This window comes from Nycticebus coucang, chromosome 8 (genome assembly GCF_027406575.1).
Source record: "Nycticebus coucang isolate mNycCou1 chromosome 8, mNycCou1.pri, whole genome shotgun sequence".
NCBI classification, from domain to species: domain Eukaryota; kingdom Metazoa; phylum Chordata; class Mammalia; order Primates; family Lorisidae; genus Nycticebus; species Nycticebus coucang.
In genome coordinates this window covers 35,569,268-35,592,667 of record NC_069787.1, presented here as the reverse complement: position 1 = coordinate 35,592,667, position 23,400 = coordinate 35,569,268, and the positions used below count along the sequence as shown (strand labels likewise).

General features: G+C 39.2%; 1 non-coding gene across 1 annotated transcript; it reads right to left on the bottom strand.

The window, feature by feature from the left end:
• Nucleotides 1–8,032: 8,032 nt before the first annotated feature.
• On the bottom strand, nt 8,033–8,193 carry LOC128593039 (small Cajal body-specific RNA 1). Its single transcript, XR_008382222.1, has one exon. It is a non-coding gene; the product is annotated as a small Cajal body-specific RNA 1 (non-coding RNA).
• Nucleotides 8,194–23,400: the final 15,207 nt, after the last annotated feature.

The window sequence follows — 23,400 nt, the reverse complement described above, 5'->3', positions numbered from 1 at the left end:
TCCAACACTGTAAGCCTTACATACATATATTAAGAAAATGCTTTCAGGAGAGAGACATTCACTCTTGGTCTAATGAAGTATCACCTCATTCCTAACCTTCCCAAACCCATTTCCTTACTTGAGACATTCTAAATCCAAGAGTTTACAGGCCATGTAAGGGAAAGCTCTGGACTTTACACTTTCTCATAATTTAACAAGAGGCAAGTGTGTTGAATAGAGGCCTTTAGACTCAATTATCATCATCTAACAAAAGGAGAAAAAAATAAAGAAAATGTATTTTATGTCCAGCTTTCAAAGTCTTCCTGCATTGGGCTGTTTGTTCAGAATTGAATGGTGGGGGGAAGAGCCATATTTCTTTTCTCTGTCTCTCTCTCTCTTGGCAGGAGGCAGGGGGCAAACACAGGGCTCCTACTATGATCCAGGCACTGTTCTAAGGACCTTACACATAGTAACCCACTCAACGCCTTCAAAGGAGGTGTCATTATTATCACTATCTGACAGATGAGGAAACGGAAATACAGAGGTTTTTATTTTCCCAAAGTCACACAACAAGCCAGTTTGAGAGTTTTCTGCCCTCTTTGAGAGCATTGTTAATTTTAATATTAGATTTTGTTGTGAGCAATAATATTATAACTCTTCAAAAATAGCTATGCACTTTTCAGGCACTGTGTGAGAGAGAGCAGTAGCAGCTGGGCCCTGGAGAACCATTTGGCATTCCTCAAATAGAATTCTGTGGGCTGTTCTCCCTCAAAGCCCTTTGTGTTTTAGTTGCAAGAAGCTGAATATGGCAATCTTGGTGGCCAATGAGAAGGTCAAATTCACGCCTTTCAGAGGAGGAAACAAGAGAGCCTGGCCAATGGTGTGATGAAGAATCTTGGAGCCCTTCCAACCCTCTGGACTCCCAGTAAGAATATTTTGAAAATCCACCCCAGATGGAAAGTCATGCTCCTTGGAGGGGGATATCAATTATAGAATCTATTTTAGCCTGATGCAAAGATGGCAAACAGAACAAAAAGCACATGTACGTGTTGAAGCATCAGTGACAGATAAATTGATGAGCATGATGCTCAGACACCAGATCACTGGAGTTCCACTTCTTGGTTCCAGTTCCAGGGCCCTGTGCCCTAACACCAAAAGCACCATCTTGAAAATGTTACTGATCATCACAGGTGCAATTGTGATGCAAATCTGTCTTGAAAGCCATTGGTTGTGAGGAACAAAATTCATACCAATTATACACATATACACAGGCAAACATATACCAAAAGAAAAGGGAAGGGTTGTATTTATCAATAGGATACAGGAGCACATAATGATGTAAAGGGGCAGAGAAGGCAATGAATGACCACAAAATACTGGAAACTTCAATAGGAAAGCAAAGCTAAGTTTATCTCTTAGTTTTCTCCAGTACATTGGTTTCTAATCTCTGCTTCTCTCTGCATGTGATCATCATCTGCATTCTCTATTTCTCTTCATATCTCTCTTTCTATCTCCTGACCAGTTCTTTCCGCTTCTTGGCACAAGAGCCAAACATGGTGTCCCCATATTCTCTCCTTAAATTCTCAACAGACACTCCACAGCATCTCAGAAGCCCAACTCCAGTCCCCAGGAGAGAGAAGCTGACTGGCTAAGTTTAGTAATGACTACTCCTAATATGCCTGTCAGTGCTCAGGAAGGCGAATCACACATCCACGCAGCAGGACTGTGGAAACTGACTCTGGGCATGTTCTTAAAGAAGGAAGGGAGGCACTGGGGATGAAATGATTAATAGAGGAAATAATAAGAATCTCTATCACAAAATCCATAACTTGGACTAGAAGGGCAATGTTATTTGCTTGTTAGAAGTGGGCTCAGCAAAAGCATCTTGATGGAATAGTTTCATTTGTTACCACAAGAGAAACCTTTTGTGCATTATCACTGTGTAAAAGAACCTAACCTGAGACTCCCTGGGAAGTTTGCCTATGATTAAATATAGCCAAGATGTTCCTATACAAGAGCTGTGGCACCCTTGCAATTTGGAGAGCCTGACAAAAACATACGCAGTCCCAGAACCCCCAATTTTCTTTATTTTAGCATCTAAAAATGAGTTCAACTATGAGATCAAGATTTGTGCTTTAAATAGTCCTTTGTAAGAAAAGGGGAGAGGGCTGGAAGAAAACCAACAGCAGTTCTGTTATCAGCTGACCTTCTGCATTGGTAGAACCAAGGGCATGAGTTTGCTGAATAAGACAAAGGTTAGTCCAACCCATTGATAAACAGAGAGGGTGACCTACGGAATTCAAGCCTAAGAGATTTGCATAGCAAATCTCTTTTCTCTTATTTTGATCCAAGACACACAGATTCAGATTTCTCTTTGATACTTTAGGGGGTACAATTTTTTAAATAATCCAATTCAGGAGGTACCATGACTTATGGGGTCGAACAATTAAGTTCATGAACTCATCCTAGCAAAATTGCTACATACCTAATTGCTGAATATCATTATGGTTACCTTCAAAGTATTCCCCTTGGAAAGCAATGCACTGACTCCAGAAACTAGTCCACCCTTCAAAGCAATTTTTGAACTCTTTTTTCTGGAATGGCTGTCAGAACTGTTGTTGTATGAGGTCTGGCAATTAAGATTGCAAAGTCATCCTAGAAAAAGTGCTTTGAAGGGTGGACTAGGCATGAGGTATGTAGCACTCTTTCTAGGATGAGTTCTCAAGCTTAATTGCCTGACCTAATAAAATATAATTTGGGGCATGTTTCCTACTCATGCAAACTTGAGGAAGATCATGTATTCCTGTTAATTTATTGGGTAACAAAATATGAATTATGATGCCCCATGATTATATCAATGTACACAGCTATGATTTAATAAAAAAAAAACAAAATATGAATTATTACTAACTAGGGGCTCTATTCCCTCCGCTTGATGTGAGTATTCAGATCATATGGTTGGGAGATCTTTGTTCCTAGAGAAATTGCTGAGCTAGAGAAGTGGGCCAGACAGAGAGAGGACCTAGACTCTGGTCCCAAATCTGCCACTATGAGCTGTGAGACTATGGGAAAGTCCTGCATCTTTCCTGAGTCAGGCTCATGGGTTTTTGTTTTGTTTTGTTTTTTAATATAAATTTGGGATCAGAAAAGGACCTGTTTTCTTAAAAACGTTGCTGAGACTTCAAGAGGCATATAAGCATTTCAGGAATACAAAGTAGAGCTTTGCACACATCTGATGTCTATTCTAATGTGTCTAATTCTAGACAAACTGTTATTATAAATTTTTATTAATAGCTGCCCCTCACAGAACATCTACTACACTCAAGTACTGCCTTATGGTCTTTCACTCAATTCCCTAAACAGCTTTGGAAGATTGATATTTCTCTATTTTAGAAAGGAGAATGAAATTCAGGAAAGGTTGAGTGGCTTACCCAGGGTCTCAGAGCAATAAGTGGCAGATCAAACCCAGCTTTTTGCAACACAGTTTGGCTTCTGTCTGTGATATAATGAGTGGATGTAAAACTGCAAAAAGAGAGTCTCTCCACTTTCTACAGTTTATGCCTAATTATAATAGGTTATTCTCTAAAATGAAGAGGAAGAAGAGGAAGCAGCAGCATTTCACATGCCCAGAGCCCAAAGGAATCAAGAGGGATTTTTTTCTTTAATGTGAAATGTTGCGTGATTTTCTCTTGGGTGGTCGATGCTGCAGAGTATAGACCTGCTTATTGAAATAGTGTGTAATAAAAGGGGCTAGATGCTCTTGGTGGCAAATAGCAAACTTCTTTATTTCTACCTGGCTTATATAGCCAGTTCTGCATGTACAGACTGTTAATCAATAATCACACAATCACTTTATAGGTATATTGTAAAAACAAATTAACCTTTTCCTGGAATCTGCTAATCTACTGATCAACTGATATTCATTCTTTTAAACTTTCTATTATATTTAAAAATAGTAGTCCTGGAAAAACATGCTGTTAGCCATTTTTCCCGTAAACCGCTAAGTCACAAGACCACTGCAGGGAAAAGGTTGATAATTCTCCTGCTCTCTGGAGGCCCAAACCACTCGGAGGTAGAGACTTATCTTACAAAACCACAGCCCGGAGATTCCTAAGACATACTGATGACATGCCTGCATGCCTCAGCCCCCTCGGCCAGCTTCTGAGCACTGGACTTTTACCTCCTAAGCACTCAGGCTTAACAGCCTTGTCGGGGTGCTGCCCCAGTTTCTTCCTTGCGGTGCAAAGTAAGAATTTGTCTCTGCTCTCTCTCAGAATGGTGGGCACAGAGGCATATAGGCTTTTCGCCTATAGCAATAACAACGTAGCATGTTTTCCTTTCCCTCTCTGTGTTATTTAGTTTAGTTTTCCAGGAAATTATTCCTGTGGGGGAAGGCAATGGACTGTCTAAATCTGTGTGGCCCCTAGCCAATGGTTTTCCTTAAAGAAAGTATAAATGGTAGGAAGAAGAATATAGAAGAAAGAAAGGGAGCGCAGCAGAGCCCCTGAGAGGGAGAAAGCATCTTCCAGACCTTAGCACATGGTACAGTGGAAACACTGATGTAGAGGTCAGAAATTTCTACACTGTGCTTGCTTCCTCTTCTCTGGCTCTCAGATTCTTCCCTACTTAGTAAAAAGGGGCACTATGACCAGATTTTCCTAAAATTTCTCCCCAGTCTGATATTCTTCAGTGCACACCAAGATTTTTTTTTTTTATTGTTGGGGATTCATTGAGGGTACAATAAACCAGGTTACAGTGATTGCATTTGTTAGGTAAAGTCCCTCTTACACTCTTGTCTTGCCCCCAAAAGGGCACACCAAGATTTTTAAAAAGAAAATTATAACAAGGTGCCAAGTGTCCATGGACAACTTCTAATCACTTAAACATCAGTTTCTTCTACCTTTTTGACCTTGGTAGTCTGTGGCATGAGCTTAGTACACAGAGGGCTAGATGTCAGCAAGAGGATAATGTCCTTGAGGGAAAAAACAGGATGGGAAGGTGGCAAGAAAAGTTGAGAAATTTTCAATCATTTTTTGATTAGAGTCATGAAGGATATGCTTTATATATATTTTGAAAGTGCCACACAGGACAATTCCCATGGCCATTCACTGCCCTGTAAGATCTTTTAAAAACAAGAGCCCTGCCTGTCTTATATATAGTAGCCTCAGCACCTAGAACAGTGCCTGCCTCTAGTATAGGTGCTTGAATATTGAGTAGACGAATGAATGAAGCAATGAATGCATCTTTCTCAAATAAAAGGAGTGGAAAGGGGAATATTAATATGTTTGCTTAGATGCAGGTCAATGTCTTACTGAAAAAAGAAAACCCAGGTGCTCTCTAGTGGTAGATGAGTAAGCTAAGTATAATCCCAAAGACTATGCTAGTTCTCACAATTGATGGAAGGGAAGATGTAGACTTGATTTAAGATTGCATTCAGTTTAGCTCAAGACTAGCAAACAAACAGTTTGATTATCTAGAATACTGCCATTTTCAAAGACACAGAATAGTCTCAAGAATATTCTCGAGCTCAAAGACACTGAGAATAAAGTATCCCTATAGTTTAATGGCAAATAAAGTCCACACAGAGTGGGAAATCCACCAGGACAGAGAAGCCAAGAAGCCAGAACTACCTGCCAGTTATGAATATCTCAGGAAAGAACTACATGAGCATTCAAGAACCCTCTCTTTCTTACTTATTTTTGGACTCACCCAGCTCAGTCAATTTGTCAAAGCACATTTTTATTTATAAGATAAAGCCATTTAAAAATTCAACAATTTATCTCTAGATTAAAAGTAACTTTACTAGCCACATCTGCTTCTCAATCCAATTTCTTGGCCTTTTAACCCTAGGAATGTACTTTGACCTCCAACAGATGTACAGCCCATAATGGGGACAGGTTAATCCTGGGGAATCTCTGGATCTCTCACCTGAAGAGGTGGAGGACTCAGGAGAAAGATGGGGTTTACTTGGGTATAAGGCTGCTTATACCGTAATGGTCTGTAAATACTTGGAACTAGCTGATTTCTCCCAGCCTCACTTTTTGAAGGAATGAAGCTTTAGGTACTGTGGGTGCCTCTGAAGGGCTTATGAAAATCAATGATGAAATTAAAGGTGGGAAAGGGAGAACCACAAGGAGGTTTCTAAATGATCTTCGATTTCTCTGACACTTTGGTCTACAAGGAAAGGTTTTTATTCTCCCTGAAAAGCATGCATGGAATAGCAAAGACTTTAAATTGTATAGCATTGCTCAGGAGCTGTCCTTGCTAGATTTCCCTCCACCCAGCTCCTTCTCTGAAATCAGGATGGGAGGAGAAGTGAAGAATGGAAATCTCTTCTAATCTCTGAAGTCATCATCTGAGAGGTAACTGGGGTTTCTTGACTGCTGGAATCCTTTTGAAATTAAACTAGACATAGCAGGTGGGGCTTATGCTTATACTCTGAGATCACACACAAAACAAACTTTTATGATATTATCTCTGATCTTTATTTTAACTGTCCTGAGCTGATCAGGGGATGATAAAAAAGCTGTGGAAAGCACTTTATCACAGAAATCTTTATAGGTCATTATGAAAGTTTTGAGATACACAAAAATCAAGCTATGTAAAATCCAGATGAAAGGAAAATCATGAAGCCCAGCAACACTGATAAGCTAAGCAGGTTGAAATTTGTACAATTAAATCAGAAAGAATGCTGTCTACTATGTTTCTCAGAAGTGAGATAATGGACCATAACACAGTACCTCTGAAATCTTTCATAGCGATCTGTGTATTGGCTGCCTCAAAACAGAAGATTCTTACTCATTTCTGTATCCTTAGGAGGGCTCATCTTGACTCAGGACCATAGAAGAATGGTAAGAAATGAAGCTGGAAATAGGTATCAAATCTCTTTCCCACTGAATCACTGCAATTAGAGTGCTTAAAAGGTAGAGGGTTAGGGGCGAAGCTCCAGGCTGTCCAGGAATCTCCATTTCTCATGGGCCTGTACTGAGTTTCAAACACAAAGGAGCAGACCCTCTGTTAAAGAGAAATTGTACCCAACTATTACTAAAAATAGCAAGACAGACATTGTTTGAGTTACTGCAGTAGCAGAGAGAGATTTCAATACAAGACTGACCTCAACTCCAAGATAAACAGACAAGGAAGATTTTATTTGAGACTATTGCAACACAGGAGAGAAATTGAAATCAACTCTGAATACGAAAGGGGCAAATGAGGATTATAGCCAATGGACAGAGTGAAGGAGTGGATAGAAAATTACTAAGAGGAACTGGGTTAGGTTTCAAGGGGTGAGGAGATGAGGAACTTCATTGGCTATCAAGGGTGGGGCATTCACACTAAACTGGGCTGTACAGTCCAAGGACAAGGCCTAATAGAAAAGAGGGCTCAAAGGAACCTGACTAAAGATTGACCAAAAAACTGGTCCAGAAGCTGCATGGTAGCTCTACTACAATACGAAGATTACACAAGCATTCAACCCCATCTACGTGGTCAATAAATCAGTATGAAGCACTTGGGAGCTGGGGGTGGAGTGGATGGGGGTGAGGAGGTTCTAGAATACAGAGAATTAAGAGAGAGAGGGACATGGTCCTGATTTTTTTTTTTGGTTAATCCATAAATAATGTTTATTTAAGTCTTCATCCCTCCATCCCCTTGATGTTAACTAGGAAGCACAAGCAGAAGACATAGGCCTAATTGGTTTTCCTTTAGGTCTTGCTTTCAGGTGGCTTGTTACTCAACTTCTGATGACTCAAATTCTGACCCTAGCCTCACATCTGGTAACGCACTCTCCTGGTCTTTGCAAAGATAGGGCCTTCCTTTCATGTGGGAGTACTCAGTAATTAACTTGTGCCAGTGAGGGTTGTAGTCAGAAGCCCTGGGCTTTTCTCCTGATCTGCCACCTTACTCTGTCACTGCTGTGGACACCTATTATTTAGTCTACTCAGCACCCATCCCCATTGTCTTTCTGAAAACTCTTTTCTTCTCTAGGCCCCATTCTAGTCAAACAGGTTTTGGTTTTGGGGGGTTTTTTTATTTGTTTGTTTGCCTCTTTTCCAGTTGTAACTTTGAATTATAACTCAGGGTGTATCTTTACACACCAGGATTAACAGACTTATGGCTTTTAATACTGTACTTCTTATACCCAACTATCACAACACATCACAAGCCTTTGGCACAAGGATAAGATATAGATAGCTCAATTAGTCTCAAATGCTATATGGTCCTTGTTTTTATGGAGCTACCTGGAGGTATCATGGTACTTACTGAACTAGATAATTCACAGTTTGTAGAAAAGAGAAGTTACAAGTTTCAATAAATGTCATGTGTAGAACACAAATGTCCTAATGCTATAATTGGGTAAATGAGGTGAAACTATGTTGATTAGTATGATGTAAGCACTCCAATTTGTACAAATAGTCAATACATCGAAAATGGCATAAATGTATTTATGATCTATGCACAAAAGACTTAATAAAAAATAATAAATAAATGACATAAGAGGGAAAACAAGGAAATGCTCAATAGGAACTCTTTACCCTGGTTTGGGGATTATTTGGGGATGACTTCCTAGATGATATCTTATCTGAAGATGAGTAGGAGTTTTCAAGGCAGTGAGGAAAAAGAATAACATTGTCAAGAGCATGGCAAGTTCAATAAACTGAAAAAATTAAAAAGTTTGTTATTACCCCAATGCAGTATAAGTCAAACATGTGAGAGAAATGTGGGAAATTAGGCAGAGAAATTGGATAGAGTCCAGGACAGAAAAAGCCTTGAAGGTCATGTTTAAAAGGTTTGTACAGATGCTCCTCAACTTATGATGGGGTTATATCCTGATGAACCCATTATAAATTGAAAATATCATTAAGTTAAAATTCACTTAATACCTCTATGTCATTTAACATCATAGCTTAGCCTAGTGTACCCTACATGTGCCAAAAACACTTATACTACAGCTGGGCAAAAATCATTTGACACAAAACCTATTCTATAATAAAGTGTTGAATATCTCATGGAATTTATTGAATACTGTGCTTACAGTGAAAAACAAGATGAATGCATATTACTTTTGCACCATCATAAAGTTGAAAAATCATAAGTCAAATGATTGTAAATTGAGACCATCTATATTTTTATTTCAGAACTTCTCAGAGGCTCTAATTGGTAGGTATCTTGATTTGTATTCCCTCGAATACATATTCTAAGAAAAGAACTAGCATAGAATTAGTTTATACTAATGTAACTGCAGTAGAAGTAAAGCCAAGGAATACAGGGTACAATAATGAGCAGGTTTACAACTGTGGGCATCTGGAGTTCAGTCCCACTGATGAGCTCTGCGAGACTGCGTGGACTGTGCCTCAGAGTTGTCCCAACCCACAAGCGAGAAAGCTGCAGAATTTTCTCCGAGGTGCTGTTGGTCATTGCTTGACGTCAGCTTTCAAAACCATTGACTCTCAGATACTTCAGCATGCCCTGCAGGCCTCCACACATACTGTCCAGGCCAGAAAGGAAAGAAAACAAATAACAGAACAAGAACCGGGCGGCACCTGTGGCTCAAGGAGTAGGGCGCCGGTCCCATATGCCGGAGGTGGCGGGTTCAAACCCAGCCCCGGCCAAAAACCAAAAAAAACAAAAACAAAAACAAAAAAAAAAAAACAGAACAAGAACCTAGGGCAAGCACCATAAGAGCTTACAGTGGGTAGAGTGTGCAGAGGATACAGGAGGGCATGAACAGCATCTCCTATAATAGGGTGGCATGGTTTTGAAATGCCAAGAGGAAATAGATTTGACCATAGAGTCCTCTTTGTGTAGAGCACCCTAAAAGATTGGTAACATTCCCCAGAACAAATGTCGAGGGTTCCTTCTAGATCAGTAGTCAACAAACCTTTGTCTATAAAAGACATGGAATACTTTCAGCTTTACAGGTGATACAATCTCTGTCACATAGCTCAACTTTGTTGTTATACGCCAAAAAAAAGCTATAGATGATATGCAAATGGATGGTCATGACTGTATTCCATCAAAACTTTACTTACAAAATAAATAGTGGGTCATATTTGGCTGGTGAGCTTATAGTTTGGTGGTCTGTGGTCTAGTCATTCCTAGAGCTCCACTTCTAAGAAATGGTCGTGCTTTCCCTACACATCAGAGAGGTCAGATGAACTGATCTTAGCAAAGCCCTCACTCTCTCCTCCCCATTCAGACTCATAGTAAATATGCTGCAGACCGATGTTTCTAATGTCTCTGGACCCCCATCCCAGCCAACCCTCTGTAGCAGCCTGTTCATTCCACTTTGCCCACAGCCACTCTGCTGAAGAAAAGCAACTGATCCTAAATTTAATTATTCTGCTGGAGAAATAAAAATAGTGTTACCCTGAGGCTGCTTGCTGCCAAGAATTTTCTGTGTCACAGAAAGAGAAAAATAAATAGCAGCTCAAAATAAACAAGTACAGCCCTCCCCTCTTAAGGACTCTAGAGAGGTAGAAAGACTGTGGGGAGGAGAGAAGTTGGATGGCAAGACCAGCTGCAGCATCTTTATTTTCAAGCTTCAGGATAAAAAGTGGCAGTGCTTTCTGATATACCATTCAGTTTCATTTATTAGCTGACTAGTGAATGCTGGGCATTTATTCCTTCACTCAATAAAATCATATTGGTTGCCTCTTTTGTGCCAGACACTGTGCTAGACAGGACTGGCCACATAATTTGCCAGACCCAGAGCAAAACAAAAATTGCTCAATAATTATAATATTAAGAATTTCAAAATAATGACGGCAGAGTATTAAACCAAGAATGGGGCCATTCTGAATGTTGTGCAACTTCACAAGTCAATGCAGCAAAAGGCTGGCCCAGTGCTAGGTGTTGGTGTTATAAAGATACATACAGGGTTGAAAAGAGGATTCTAGTCTTCACCCTAGAGAAGCTACTATCTAGGAAAGGAAAGAAAGTATGTGTAATAGAAGACCTATCAAGGCTTCAGGTCATCCTTTTCAATCCCTTTACCACCTGAGTTTATGTGAGATCCCAGTGAGCTCCTACATTCAACAGCCAACACTTGTGTTGCTCTTTTGGCATCTGGGCACAGGCTGCTACATTGCCTAAAAATCTAGAAGTTTTTCACTGCTGACTTAGATGGGAATTCAGCTAGTCCGTTCCTTGCCCCTGATTGGGTCAACTCTAAGGCCATATGTGTCTGACCCTAGATATCCCTACGCATTGAGTTATACTCCAGCATGACTCCCTTCATTTCTTCTGTCCCTCTTCCCTACCAGTTCTTCTGGGAACACTTTCTCATGGGTTACTTACACAAACAAATTTTCATTTCAGTGATAACCCAACCTAAAATGTACACATATAAATTATTAGGGAGTATTACAGACTGAATGAAAGTTTGTATCACCTCAAATTTTTTTATTAAGTCTTTTGTACATAGATTATAAATACATTTATGCCATTTTCAATGTGTTGATTATTTGTACAAATAGGAGTGCTTACTTCATACTACTCAACATAGCTTTCACCTCATTTACCCAATTATAGCATTAGGACATTTGTGTTCTACACATTATAGATCCAACTTGTACTTGCAATGTGCTCCATAGATGTGGTCCCCCTACTATCCCCTACGATCCCTCCCACCCTCTCCCCTCCCCTCTCCCTCCATCCTAGGCTAAAGTTATGTTTCATTTTTCATATGCAAGTGTAAGTGATTATAAATTGGTTTCACAGAAGTTCATTGCAGCTCAATTCATAATTGCCAAGTCATGGAAGAAGCCCAAGTCCCATCAACCCATAAACGGATTAATAAATTGTGGTACATGTATACCATGGAATACTATGCAGCAGTCACCTCAAATTTTTATGTTGAAATTCTAACCCCAAAGGTGATAATATTAGGTGATTACATCATGAGGGTGGGGCCCTCATAAGTGGAACTAGTGCCCTTATAAAAAGAGAGGATTTCAGAGAGGAGACAAGATGGCTGATTGAAGCCAGCTTTCCACAGAGGCTCCCATCCAGTAGGAGAGTTAAAGGACAAAAATTCAGCAAGTAACCTGGTGGATTTGAGCTGCACTAAGAGAGAAGGTTGAAGAACTCACGTCAACCCTGCTGAGGCGAGCTGCAACCACAAGGATACAAACAAAAGGTACAAAATCCATCACCAAGTGGACGGGAGTCCCCTCCCCCATGAGAATGGCTCAGAGTGCCCCACAAACAATCGGGCAGAATTCAAAAGTCCTCCCACTACACTCCATGGGAGAGACCCTCTAAAAACTGGACCTACCTCCCCTACTAGGGTGCCACAGCATCCTCCTGCCAGGCATAAAACTGTATAAACTGTATATAGTCTCTACATGAAATTCTGAGCTCCCAGCACTCCCCTTCACTCACACTGAGGTCTGGAGGCCAGTCCCGGTCGGCGGAGAGAGGACCGCACCAGAGTGGCAGTTCCCTGAGGCACAGTGTGACAACCGTCTTTCGGTGATGATACGGCCAGGCATAAAACTGTGTAAAGCTGTGTGTGTTCTCTGCCCACAACCCCAGGCTCCCAGTGCTCCCTGCGCTCCCCTCTGCTCTCACTCCAAGGTCTGGAGGCTGGTCCCCCAGAAGTCCAGACTCTTGGGTGATTGCTTGAGGGGTGTAGACAGTGCTGGGCTGCAGCCAGTCAGTGCAGACTCGGGTACGGGAGCGGAGAGAGAACATTTGGCCCGAAGGGAGCTACACAAGAGCAACGGTTGCCTGAGCCATAGAACAGCAGCCCTCTTTTGCTAGCAATGCGGCTCACTACCGAATATTCTGAAGCCACACCCCCTATCTCCCTGGGCAACCAGAGACTCTGAGTATAGGATTTGCCTGAGGCAACTCCAACTTGCAAACCGGGGAAACTCCCAGGGCGGGGCTGACCCAGAGGTCCGCTTTACTGAACCTAAGATGCACCTGGCCCTCAGGGTGCCCACTGGACTTTTGAAAAACTCGATACCCAAAACTTCACTAGACTTATCAATAGTCTCCATTAATATGAATGGCTTAAACTGTCCTCTAAAGAGTCATAGGTTAGCTGACTGGATACAAAAACTCAGGCCAGATATTTGTTGCATACAAGAGTCACATCTTAACTTAAAAGACAAATACAGACTCAGGGTGAAAGGATGGTCCTCCATAATTCAGGCAAATGGTAATCAGAAAAAAGCAGGTGTTGAAATTTTATTTGCAGATACAATAGGCTTTAAACCAACAAAAGTAAGGAAGGACAAGAATGGTCACTTCATATTTGTTAAAGGTAATTCTCAATATGATGAGATCTCAATTATTAATATCTATGCACTCAACCAGAATGCACCTCAATTTATAAAAGAAACTCTAACAGACATGATCAACTTGATTTCCTCCAGTTCCATAATAGTCGGAGATTTCAACACTCCTTTGGCAGTGTTGGATCGATCCTCCAACAAGAAGCTGAACAAAGAAATCTTAGATTTGAACCTAACCATCCAACATTTGGATTTAGCAGACATTTACAGAACATTTCATCCCAACAAAACTGAATACACATACTTCTCATCAGCCCATGGAACTTACTCCAAAATCGATCACATCTTAGGTCACAAGTCTAACCTCAGTAAATTTAAAGGAATAGAAATTATTCCATGCATCTTTTCGGACCACTATGGAATAACACTTGAGCTGAGTAACAACAGGAAGCTGCATACTCATACAAAAACATGGAAGTTAAATAACCTTATGCTGAATGATAGCTGGGTCAGAGATGAGATTAAGAAAGAAATCGCCAATTTTTAGGAACAAAACAACAATGAAGACATGAACTATCAGAACCTCTGGGACACCACAAAGGCAGTTTTAAGAGGGAAATTTATAGCACTGAAAGCCTTCCACAAGACAACGGGCAAGAGAGGAAGTTAACAACTTAATGGGACATCTCAAGCAACTGGAAAAGGAAGAACATTCCAACCCCAAACCCAGTAAGAAGAAAAGAAATAACCAAAATTAGAGCAGAATTAAATGAAATTGAGAACAAAAGAATAATACAACAGATCAATAAATCAAAAGGCTGGTTTTTTGAAAAGGTCAATAAAATAGATAAACCTTTGGCCAACCTAACCAGGAAAAAAAGAGTAAAATCTCTAATCTCATCAATCAGAAACAATAAAGACAACATAACAACAGACTCCTCAGAAATCAAAAAATCCTTAATGAATATTACAAGAAACTTTTCTCAGAAATATGAAAATCTGAAGGAAATTGACAGATACTTGGAAGCACATCACCTTCCAAGACTTAGCCAGAATCAAGTGGAAATGTTGAACAGGCCCATATCAAGTTGGGAAATAGCATCAACCATACAAAACCTCCCTAAAAAGAAAAGCCCGGGACCAGATGGTTTCACATCAGAATTCTACCAAACTTTTAAAGAGGAATTAGTACCTATATTACTCAACCTGTTCCAAAAGGTAGAAAAAGAATGAAGACTACCAAACACGTTCTATGAAGCAAATATCACCCTGATCCCCAAACCAGGAAAAGACCCAACAAGAAAAGAAAATTATAGACCCATATCACTAATGAATATAGATGCAAAAATATTCAACAAGATCCTAACAAACAGAATCCAGCAACACATCAAACAAATTATACATCATGACCAAGTCGGTTTTATCCCAGGGTCTCAAGGCTGGTTCAATATACGTAAATCTATAAATGTAATCCAGCACATAAACGAATTAAAAAACAAAGACCATATGATTCTCTCAATCTATGCTGAAAAAGCTTTTGATAATATCCAGCATCCCTTCATGATCAGAACACTTGAGAAAATCGGTACAAAAGGGAAATTTCTTAAACTGATAACGACCATCTACAGCAAACCCACAGCCAATATCATATTTTTTTTGAGACTTAATTTACATTCTTTATTTATTTTTTAATTTTTTAAAAAAATTTTCTTTTTTTTTTTTATTGTTGGGGATTCATTGAGGGTACAATAAGCCAGGTTACACTGATTGCAATTGTTAGGTAAAGTCCCTCTTGCAATCATGTCTTGCCCCCATAAAGTGTGACACACACCAAGGCCCCACCCCCTTCTCTCCTTCCCTTTTTCTGTTCCCCCCCCATAACCATAATTGTCATTAATTGTCCTCATATCAAAATTGAGTACATAGGATTCGTGCTTCTCCATTCTTGTGATGCTTTACTAAGAATAATGTCTTCCACGTCCATCCAGGTTAATACAAAGGATGCAAAGTCTCCATTTTTTTTAATGGCTGAATAGTATTCCATGGTATACATATACCACAGCTTGTTAATCCATTCCTGGGTTGGTGGGCATTTAGGCTGTTTCCACATTTTGGCGATTGTAAATTGAGCTGCAATAAACAGTCTAGTACAAGTGTCCTTATGATAAAAGGATTTCTTTCCTTCTGGGTAGATGCCCAGTAATGGGATTGCAGGATCAAATGGGAGGTCTAGCTTGAGTGCTTTGAGGTTTCTCCATACTTCCTTCCAGAAAGGTTGTACTAGTTTGCAGTCCCACCAGCAGTGTAAAAGTGTTCCCTTCTCTCCACATCCACGCCAGCATCTGCAGTTTTGAGATTTTGTGATGTGGGCCATTCTCACTGGGGTTAGATGATATCTCAGGGTGGTTTTGATTTGCATTTCTCTAATACATAGAGATGATGAACATTTTTTCATGTGTTTGTTAGCCATTCGTCTGTCGTCTTTAAAGAAAGTTCTATTCATGTCTCTTGCCCATTGATATAAGGGATTGTTGGCTTTTTTCATGTGGATTAATTTGAGTTCTCTATAGATCCTAGTTTTCAAGCTTTTGTCTGATTGAAAATATGCAAATATCCTTTCCCGTTGTGTAGGTTGTCTCTTTGCTTTGGTTATTGTGTCCTTAGCTGTACAGAAGCTTTTCAGTTTAATGAAGTCCCATTTGTTTATTTTTGTTGTTGTTGCAATTGCCATGGCAGACTTCTTCATGAGGTCTTTCCCCAGGCCAATATCTTCCAGTGTTTTTCCTATGCTATCTTGGAGGATTTTTATTGTTTCATGCCTTAAGTTTAAGTCCTTTATCCATCTTGAATCAATTTTTGTGAGTGGGGAAAGGTGTGGGTCCAGTTTCAGTCTTTTACATGTAGACATCCAGTTCTCCCAACACCATTTATTGAATAGGGAGTCTTTCCCCCAAGGTATGTTCTCGTTTGGTTTATCAAAGATTAGGTGGTTGTAAGATGTTAGTTTCATTTCTTGGTTTTCAATTCGATTCCAAGTGTCTATGTCTCTGTTTTTGTGTCAGTACCATGCTGTCTTGAGCACTATGGCTTTGTAGTACAGACTAAAATCTCGTATGCTGATGCCTGCAGCTTTATTTTTGTTACAGAGAACTGCCTTAGCTATACGGGGTTTTTTCTGGTTCCATACAAAACGCAGAATCATTTTTTCCAAATCTTGAAAGTACGATGTTGGTATTTTGATAGGAATGGCATTGAATAGGTAGATTGCTTTGGGAAGTATAGACATTTTAACAATGTTGATTCTTCCCATCCATGAGCATGGTATGTTCTTCCATTTGTTAATATCCTCTGCTATTTTCTTTCTGAGGATTTCATAGTTTTCTTTATAGAGGTCCTTCACCTCCTTCGTTAGGTATATTCCTAGGTATTTCATTTTCTTTGAGACTATGGTGAAGGGAGTTGTGTCCTTAATTAGCTTCTCATCTTGACTGTTATTGGTGTACACAAAGGCTACTGACTTGTGGACATTGATTTTATATCCCGAAACATTACTGTATTTTTTGATGACTTCTAGGAGTCTTGTGGTTGAGTCTTTGGGGTTCTCTTAGTATAAGATCATGTCGTCAGCAAAGAGGGAGAGTTTGACCTCCTCTGCTCCCATTTGGATTCCCTTTATTTCCTTGTCTTGCCTAATTGTATTGGCTAGAACTTCCAGCACTACGTTGAATAGTAAAGGTGACAGAGGACAACCTTGTCTGGTTCCAGTTCTAAGAGGAAAAGCTTTCAGTTTTACTCCATTCAGTAAAATATTGGCTGTGGGTTTGTCATAGATAGCTTCAATCAGTTTTAGAAATGTGCCACCTATGCCTATACTCTTCAGTGTTCTAATTAGAAAAGGATGCTGGATTTTATCAAATGCTTTTTCTGCATCTATTGAGAGGATCATGTGATCTTTATTTTTGCCTCTGTTAATATGGTGGATAACGTTTATAGACTTGCGTATGTTAAACCAGCCTTGCATCCCTGGGATGAAGCCTACTTGATCATGATGAATGACTTTTTTGATGATAAGCTGTAATCTATTGGCTAGGATTTTGTTGAGAATTTTTGCGTCTATGTTCATGAGTGAGATTGGTCTGAAATTCTCCTTTTTGTTTGGGTCTTTTCCTGGTTTTGGTATCAGGGTGATGTTTGCTTCATAGAATGTGTTGGGGAAGATTCCTTCTTCCTCAATTTTTTGGAATAATTTCTGCAGTACAGGAATAAACTCTTCCTTGAAGGTTTGATAGAATTCTGGAGTGAAGCCATCTGGACCAGGGCATTTTTTGGTTGGAAGATTTTTTATTGTTTCTTTGATCTGGGTGCTTGAAATTGGTCTGTTCAGGAGCTCTATTTCTTCCTGGCTGAGTCTAGGGAGAGGGTGTGATTCCAAATATTGATCCATTTCTTTCACATTGTCAAATTTCTGGGCATAGAGTTTCTGGTAGCATTCAGAGATGATCTCTTGTATCTCTGTGGGATCAGTTGTTATTTCCCCTTTATCATTTCTGATTGAGGTTACTAGAGATTTTACTTTTCTATTCCCCATTAGTCTGGCCAATGGTCTAACTATTTTATTTATTTTTTCAAAAAACCAACTGCTTGTTTCATTAATTTTCTGAATGATTCTTTTGTTTTCAATTTCATTGATCTCTGATTTGATTTTGGATATTTCTTTTCTTCTACTGAGTTTAGGCTTAGATTGTTCTTCTTTTTCCAATTCCATAAGATCTCTTGTGAGATTGTTGATGTGCTCTCTTTCTGTTTTTCGAATGTAGGCATCTAAAGCGATGAATTTTCCTCTCAAAACTGCTTTTGCAGTATCCCACAGGTTTTGGTAGCTTGTGTCTTCCTTGTTGTTATGCTCAAGGAAGTTAATGATTTCCTGTTTTATTTCTTCCTTCACCCATCTGTTATTCAACAGAAGATTGTTTAGTTTCCATGCCTTTGGGTGGGGTCGAGCGTTTTTGTTAGAGTCGAGTTCCACTCCATCCCAAAGATAAAGAGGGATTCTTCTCATCACCCCATGGAACATTCTCCAAAATTGATCATATCCTGGGACACAAAACAAATATCAACAGAATCAAAAGAATTGAAATTTTACCTTGTATCTTCTCAGACCATAAGGCACTAAAGGTGGAACTCAACTCTAACAAAAATGCTCGACCCCACACAAAGGCATGGAAACTAAACAATCTTCTGTTGAATAACAGATGGGTGAAGGAAGAAATAAAACAGGAAATCATTAACTTCCTTGAGCATAACAACAAGGAAGACACAAGCTACCAAAACCTGTGGGATACTGCAAAAGCAGTTTTGAGAGGAAAATTCATCGCTTTAGATGCCTACATTCGAAAAACAGAAAGAGAGCACATCAACAATCTCACAAGAGATCTTATGGAATTGGAAAAAGAAGAACAATCTAAGCCTAAACTCAGTAGAAGAAAAGAAATATCCAAAATCAAATCAAAGATCAATGAAATTGAAAACAAAAGAATCATTCAGAAAATTAATGAAACAAGGAGTTGGTTTTTTGAAAAAATAAATAAAATAGATAAACCATTGGCCAGACTAACGAGGAATACAAAAGTAAAATCTCTAGTAACCTCAATCAGAAATGATAAAGGGGACATAACAACTGATCCTACAGAGATACAAGAGATCATCTCTGAATACTACCAGAAACTCTATGCCCAGAAATTTGACAATGTGAAAGAAATGGATCAATATTTGGAATCACACCCTCTCCCTAGACTCAGCCAGGAAGAAATAGAGCTCCTGAACAGACCAATTTCAAGCACCCAGATCAAAGAAACAATAAAAAATCTTCCAACCAAAAAATGCCCTGGTCCAGATGGCTTTACTCCAGAATTCTATCAAACCTTCAAGGAAGAGTTTATTCCTGTACTGCAGAAATTATTCCAAAAAATTGAGGAAGAAGGAATCTTCCCCAACACATTTTATGAAGCAAACATCACCCTGATACCAAAACCAGGAAAAGACCCAAACAAAAAGGAGAATTTCAGACCAATCTCACTCATGAACATAGACGCAAAAATTCTCAACAAAATCCGAGCCAATAGATTACAGCTTATCATCAAAAAAGTCATTCATCATGATCAAGTAGGCTTCATCCCAGGGAGGCAAGGCTGGTTTAACATACGCAAGTCTATAACCGTTATCTACCATATTAACAGAGGCAAAAATAAAGATCACATGATCCTCTCAATAGATGCAGAAAAAGCATTTGATAAAATCCAGCATCTAATTAGAACACTGAAGAGTATGGGCATAGGTGGCACATTTCTAAAACTGATTGAAGCTATCTATGACAAACCCACAGCCAATATTTTATTGAATGGAGTAAAACTGAAAGCTTTTCCTCTTAGAACTGGAACCAGACAAGGTTGTCCTCTGTCACCTTTACTATTCAACATAGTGCTGGAAGTTCTAGCCAATAGAATTAGGCAAGACAAGGAAATAAAGGGAATCCAAATGGGAGCAGAGGAGGTCGAACTCTCCCTCTTTGCTGACGACATGATCTTATACTTAGAGAACCCCAAAGACTCAACCACAAGACTCCTAGAAGTCATCAAAAAATACAGTAATGTTTCAGGATATAAAATCAATGTCCACAAGTCAGTAGCCTTTGTGTACACCAATAACAGTCAAGATGAGAAGCTAATTAAGGACACAACTCCCTTCACCATAGTCTCAAAGAAAATGAAATACCTAGGAATATACCTAACGAAGGAGGTGAAGGACCTCTATAAAGAAAACTATGAAATCCTCAGAAAGGAAATAGCAGAGGATATTAACAAATGGAAGAACATACCATGCTCATGGATGGGAAGAATCAACATTGTTAAAATGTCTATACTTCCCAAAGCAATCTACCTATTCAATGCCATTCCTATCAAAATACCAACATCGTACTTTCAAGATTTGGAAAAAATGATTCTGCGTTTTGTATGGAACCGGAAAAAACCCCGTATAGCTAAGGCAGTTCTCTGTAACAAAAATAAAGCTGGGGGCATCAGCATACCAGATTTTAGTCTGTACTACAAAGCCATAGTGCTCAAGACAGCATGGTACTGGCACAAAAACAGAGACATAGACATTTGGAATCGAATTGAAAACCAAGAAATGAAACTAACATTTTACAATCACCTAATCTTTGATAAACCAAACAAGAACATACCTTGGGGGAAAGACTCCCTATTCAATAAATGGTGTTGGGAGAACTGGATGTCTACATGTAAAAGACTGAAACTGGACCCACACCTTTCCCCACTCACAAAAATTGATTCAAGATGGATAAAGGACTTAAACTTAAGGCATGAAACAATAAAAATCCTCCAAGAAAGCATAGGAAAAACACTGGAAGTTATTGGGCTGGGGAAAGACTTCATGAAGAAGACTGCCATGGCAATTGCAACAACAACAAAAATAAACAGATGGGACTTCATTAAACTGAAAAGCTTCTGTACAGCTAAGGAGACAATAACCAAAGCAAAGAGACAACCTACACAATGGGAAAGGATATTTGCATATTTTCAATCAGACAAAAGCTTGATAACTAGGATCTATAGAGAACTCAAATTAATCCACATGAAAAAGCCAACAATCCCTTATATCAATGGGCAAGAGACATGAATAGAACTTTCTCTAAAGACGACAGACGAATGGCTAACAAACACATGAAAAAATGTTCATCATCTCTATGTATTAGAGAAATGCAAATCAAAACCACCCTGAGATATCATCTAACCCCAGTGAGAATGGCCCACATCACAAAATCTCAAAACTGCAGATGCTGGCGTGGATGTGGAGAGAAGGGAACACTTTTACACTGCTGGTGGGACTGCAAACTAGTACAACCTTTCTGGAAGGAAGTATGGAGAAACCTCAAAGCACTCAAGCTAGACCTCCCATTTGATCCTGCAATCCCATTACTGGGCATCTACCCAGAAGGAAAGAAATCCTTTTATCATAAGGACACTTGTACTAGACTGTTTATTGCAGCTCAATTTACAATCGCCAAAATGTGGAAACAGCCTAAATGCCCACCAACCCAGGAATGGATTAACAAGCTGTGGTATATGTATACCATGGAATACTATTCAGCCATTAAAAAAAATGGAGACTTTGCATCCTTTGTATTAACCTGGATGGACGTGGAAGACATTATTCTTAGTAAAGCATCACAAGAATGGAGAAGCACGAATCCTATGTACTCAATTTTGATATGAGGACAATTAATGACAATTATGGTTATGGGGGGGAACAGAAAAAGGGAAGGAGAGAAGGGGGTGGGGCCTTGGTGTGTGTCACACTTTATGGGGGCAAGACATGATTGCAAGAGGGACTTTACCTAACAATTGCAATCAGTGTAACATGGCTTATTGTACCCTCAATGAATCCCCAACAATTAAAAAAAAAAAAAAAAGATTTAAACTTAAGACATGAAACTATAAAAATACTAGAAGAGAATGCAGGGAAACCCCTTGAAGAAATCAGTCTGGGCAAGTATTTTATGAGGAGGACCCCCCGGGCAATTGAAGCAGTTTCAAAAATACACTACTGGGACCTGATCAAACTAAAAGCTTCTGCACAGTCAAGAACACAGTAAGTAAAGCAAGCAAACAGCCATCAGAATGGGAGAAGTTATTTGCAGGTTATATCTCCGACAAAGGTTTAATAACCAGAATCCACAGAGAATTCAAATGCATTAGCATGAATACAACAAGGGATCCCATCGCAGGCTGGGCAAGGTATTTGAAGAGAAACTTCTCTGAAGAAGACAGGCACGTGGCCTTCAGACATATGAAAAAATGCTCATCAGAAATGCAAATCAAAACTACTTTGAGATACCATCTAACTCCAGTGAGACTAGCCTATATCACAAAATCCCAGACCAGAGATGTTGGCACGGATGTGGAGAAAAGGGAACACTTTTGCACTGCTGGTGGGAATGCAAATTAATACATTCCTTTTGGAAAGCGATATGGAGAACACTTAGAGATCTAAAAATAGATCTGCCATTCAATCCTGTAATCCCTCTACTGGGCATATACCCAGAAAACCAAAAATCACATCATAACAAAGATATTTGTACCAGAATGTTTATTGCAGCCCAATTCATAATTGCTAAGTCATGGAAGAAGCCCAAGTGCCCATCGATCCACGAATGGATTAATAAATTGTGGCATATGTACACCATGGAATGTTATGCAGCCTTAAAGAAAGATGGAGACTTTACCTCTTTCATGTTTACACGGATGGAGCTGGAACATATTCTTCTTAGTAAAATATCTCAAGAATGGAAGAAAAGGTACCCAATGTACTCAGCCCTACTATGAAACTAATTTAGGGTTTTCACATGAAAGCTATAACCCAGTTACAACCTAAGAATAGGGGGAAGGGGGAAAGGGAGGGGAGGGAGAGGGGAGGTGGGAAGATTGAAGGGGATTGGTGGGATTACACCAGTGGTGCATCTTACAAGGGTATATGTGAAACTTGGTAAATGGTCTGTGAAGCTAGTGAATGATGCCCCATGATTATATCAATGTACACAGCTATGATTTAATAAAAAAATAAAATAAAATAAAAATACAATGTTTTTGTATGTAGTAACCTCATGCCCTGTGCCATTGTGAAATTTGCCTATTAGTTATTACATATTTTGTAGGTTCCTTGTGATTTTCTATGTAAAAAATATCATCTGCAAGCACGTTTTTACATCTTCCTTTCCAATCTTTAAGCTTTATATATTTTATCTTGCTTTATTATAATGCCTCAGACCTCCAAGACAATGTTGAATAGTTGTGAGAGCAAGCATCTTTGCTTTATCCCCAATAGCAATGGCAAAATATTCAATGCTTCGCCAATGAATAAGATGTTACATGTAAGTTCATTATATATGCTTGTATTAAATTGACGAATTTTCCTTCTGTTTCTATTTGTAATGCATTGGTGTTGAATTTGGTCAAATGTCTTTTGGCCTCCATTGAAATTGTGTATTCTTTTCTCCTTTGTTCTCTCAATATAGTGAATAGATGAGTTTTTTAATGTTAAATGAACCTTGCATTCTTGGAATAAACTGTACTTGTCATGATATATTAAAAAAAAAGAGAGA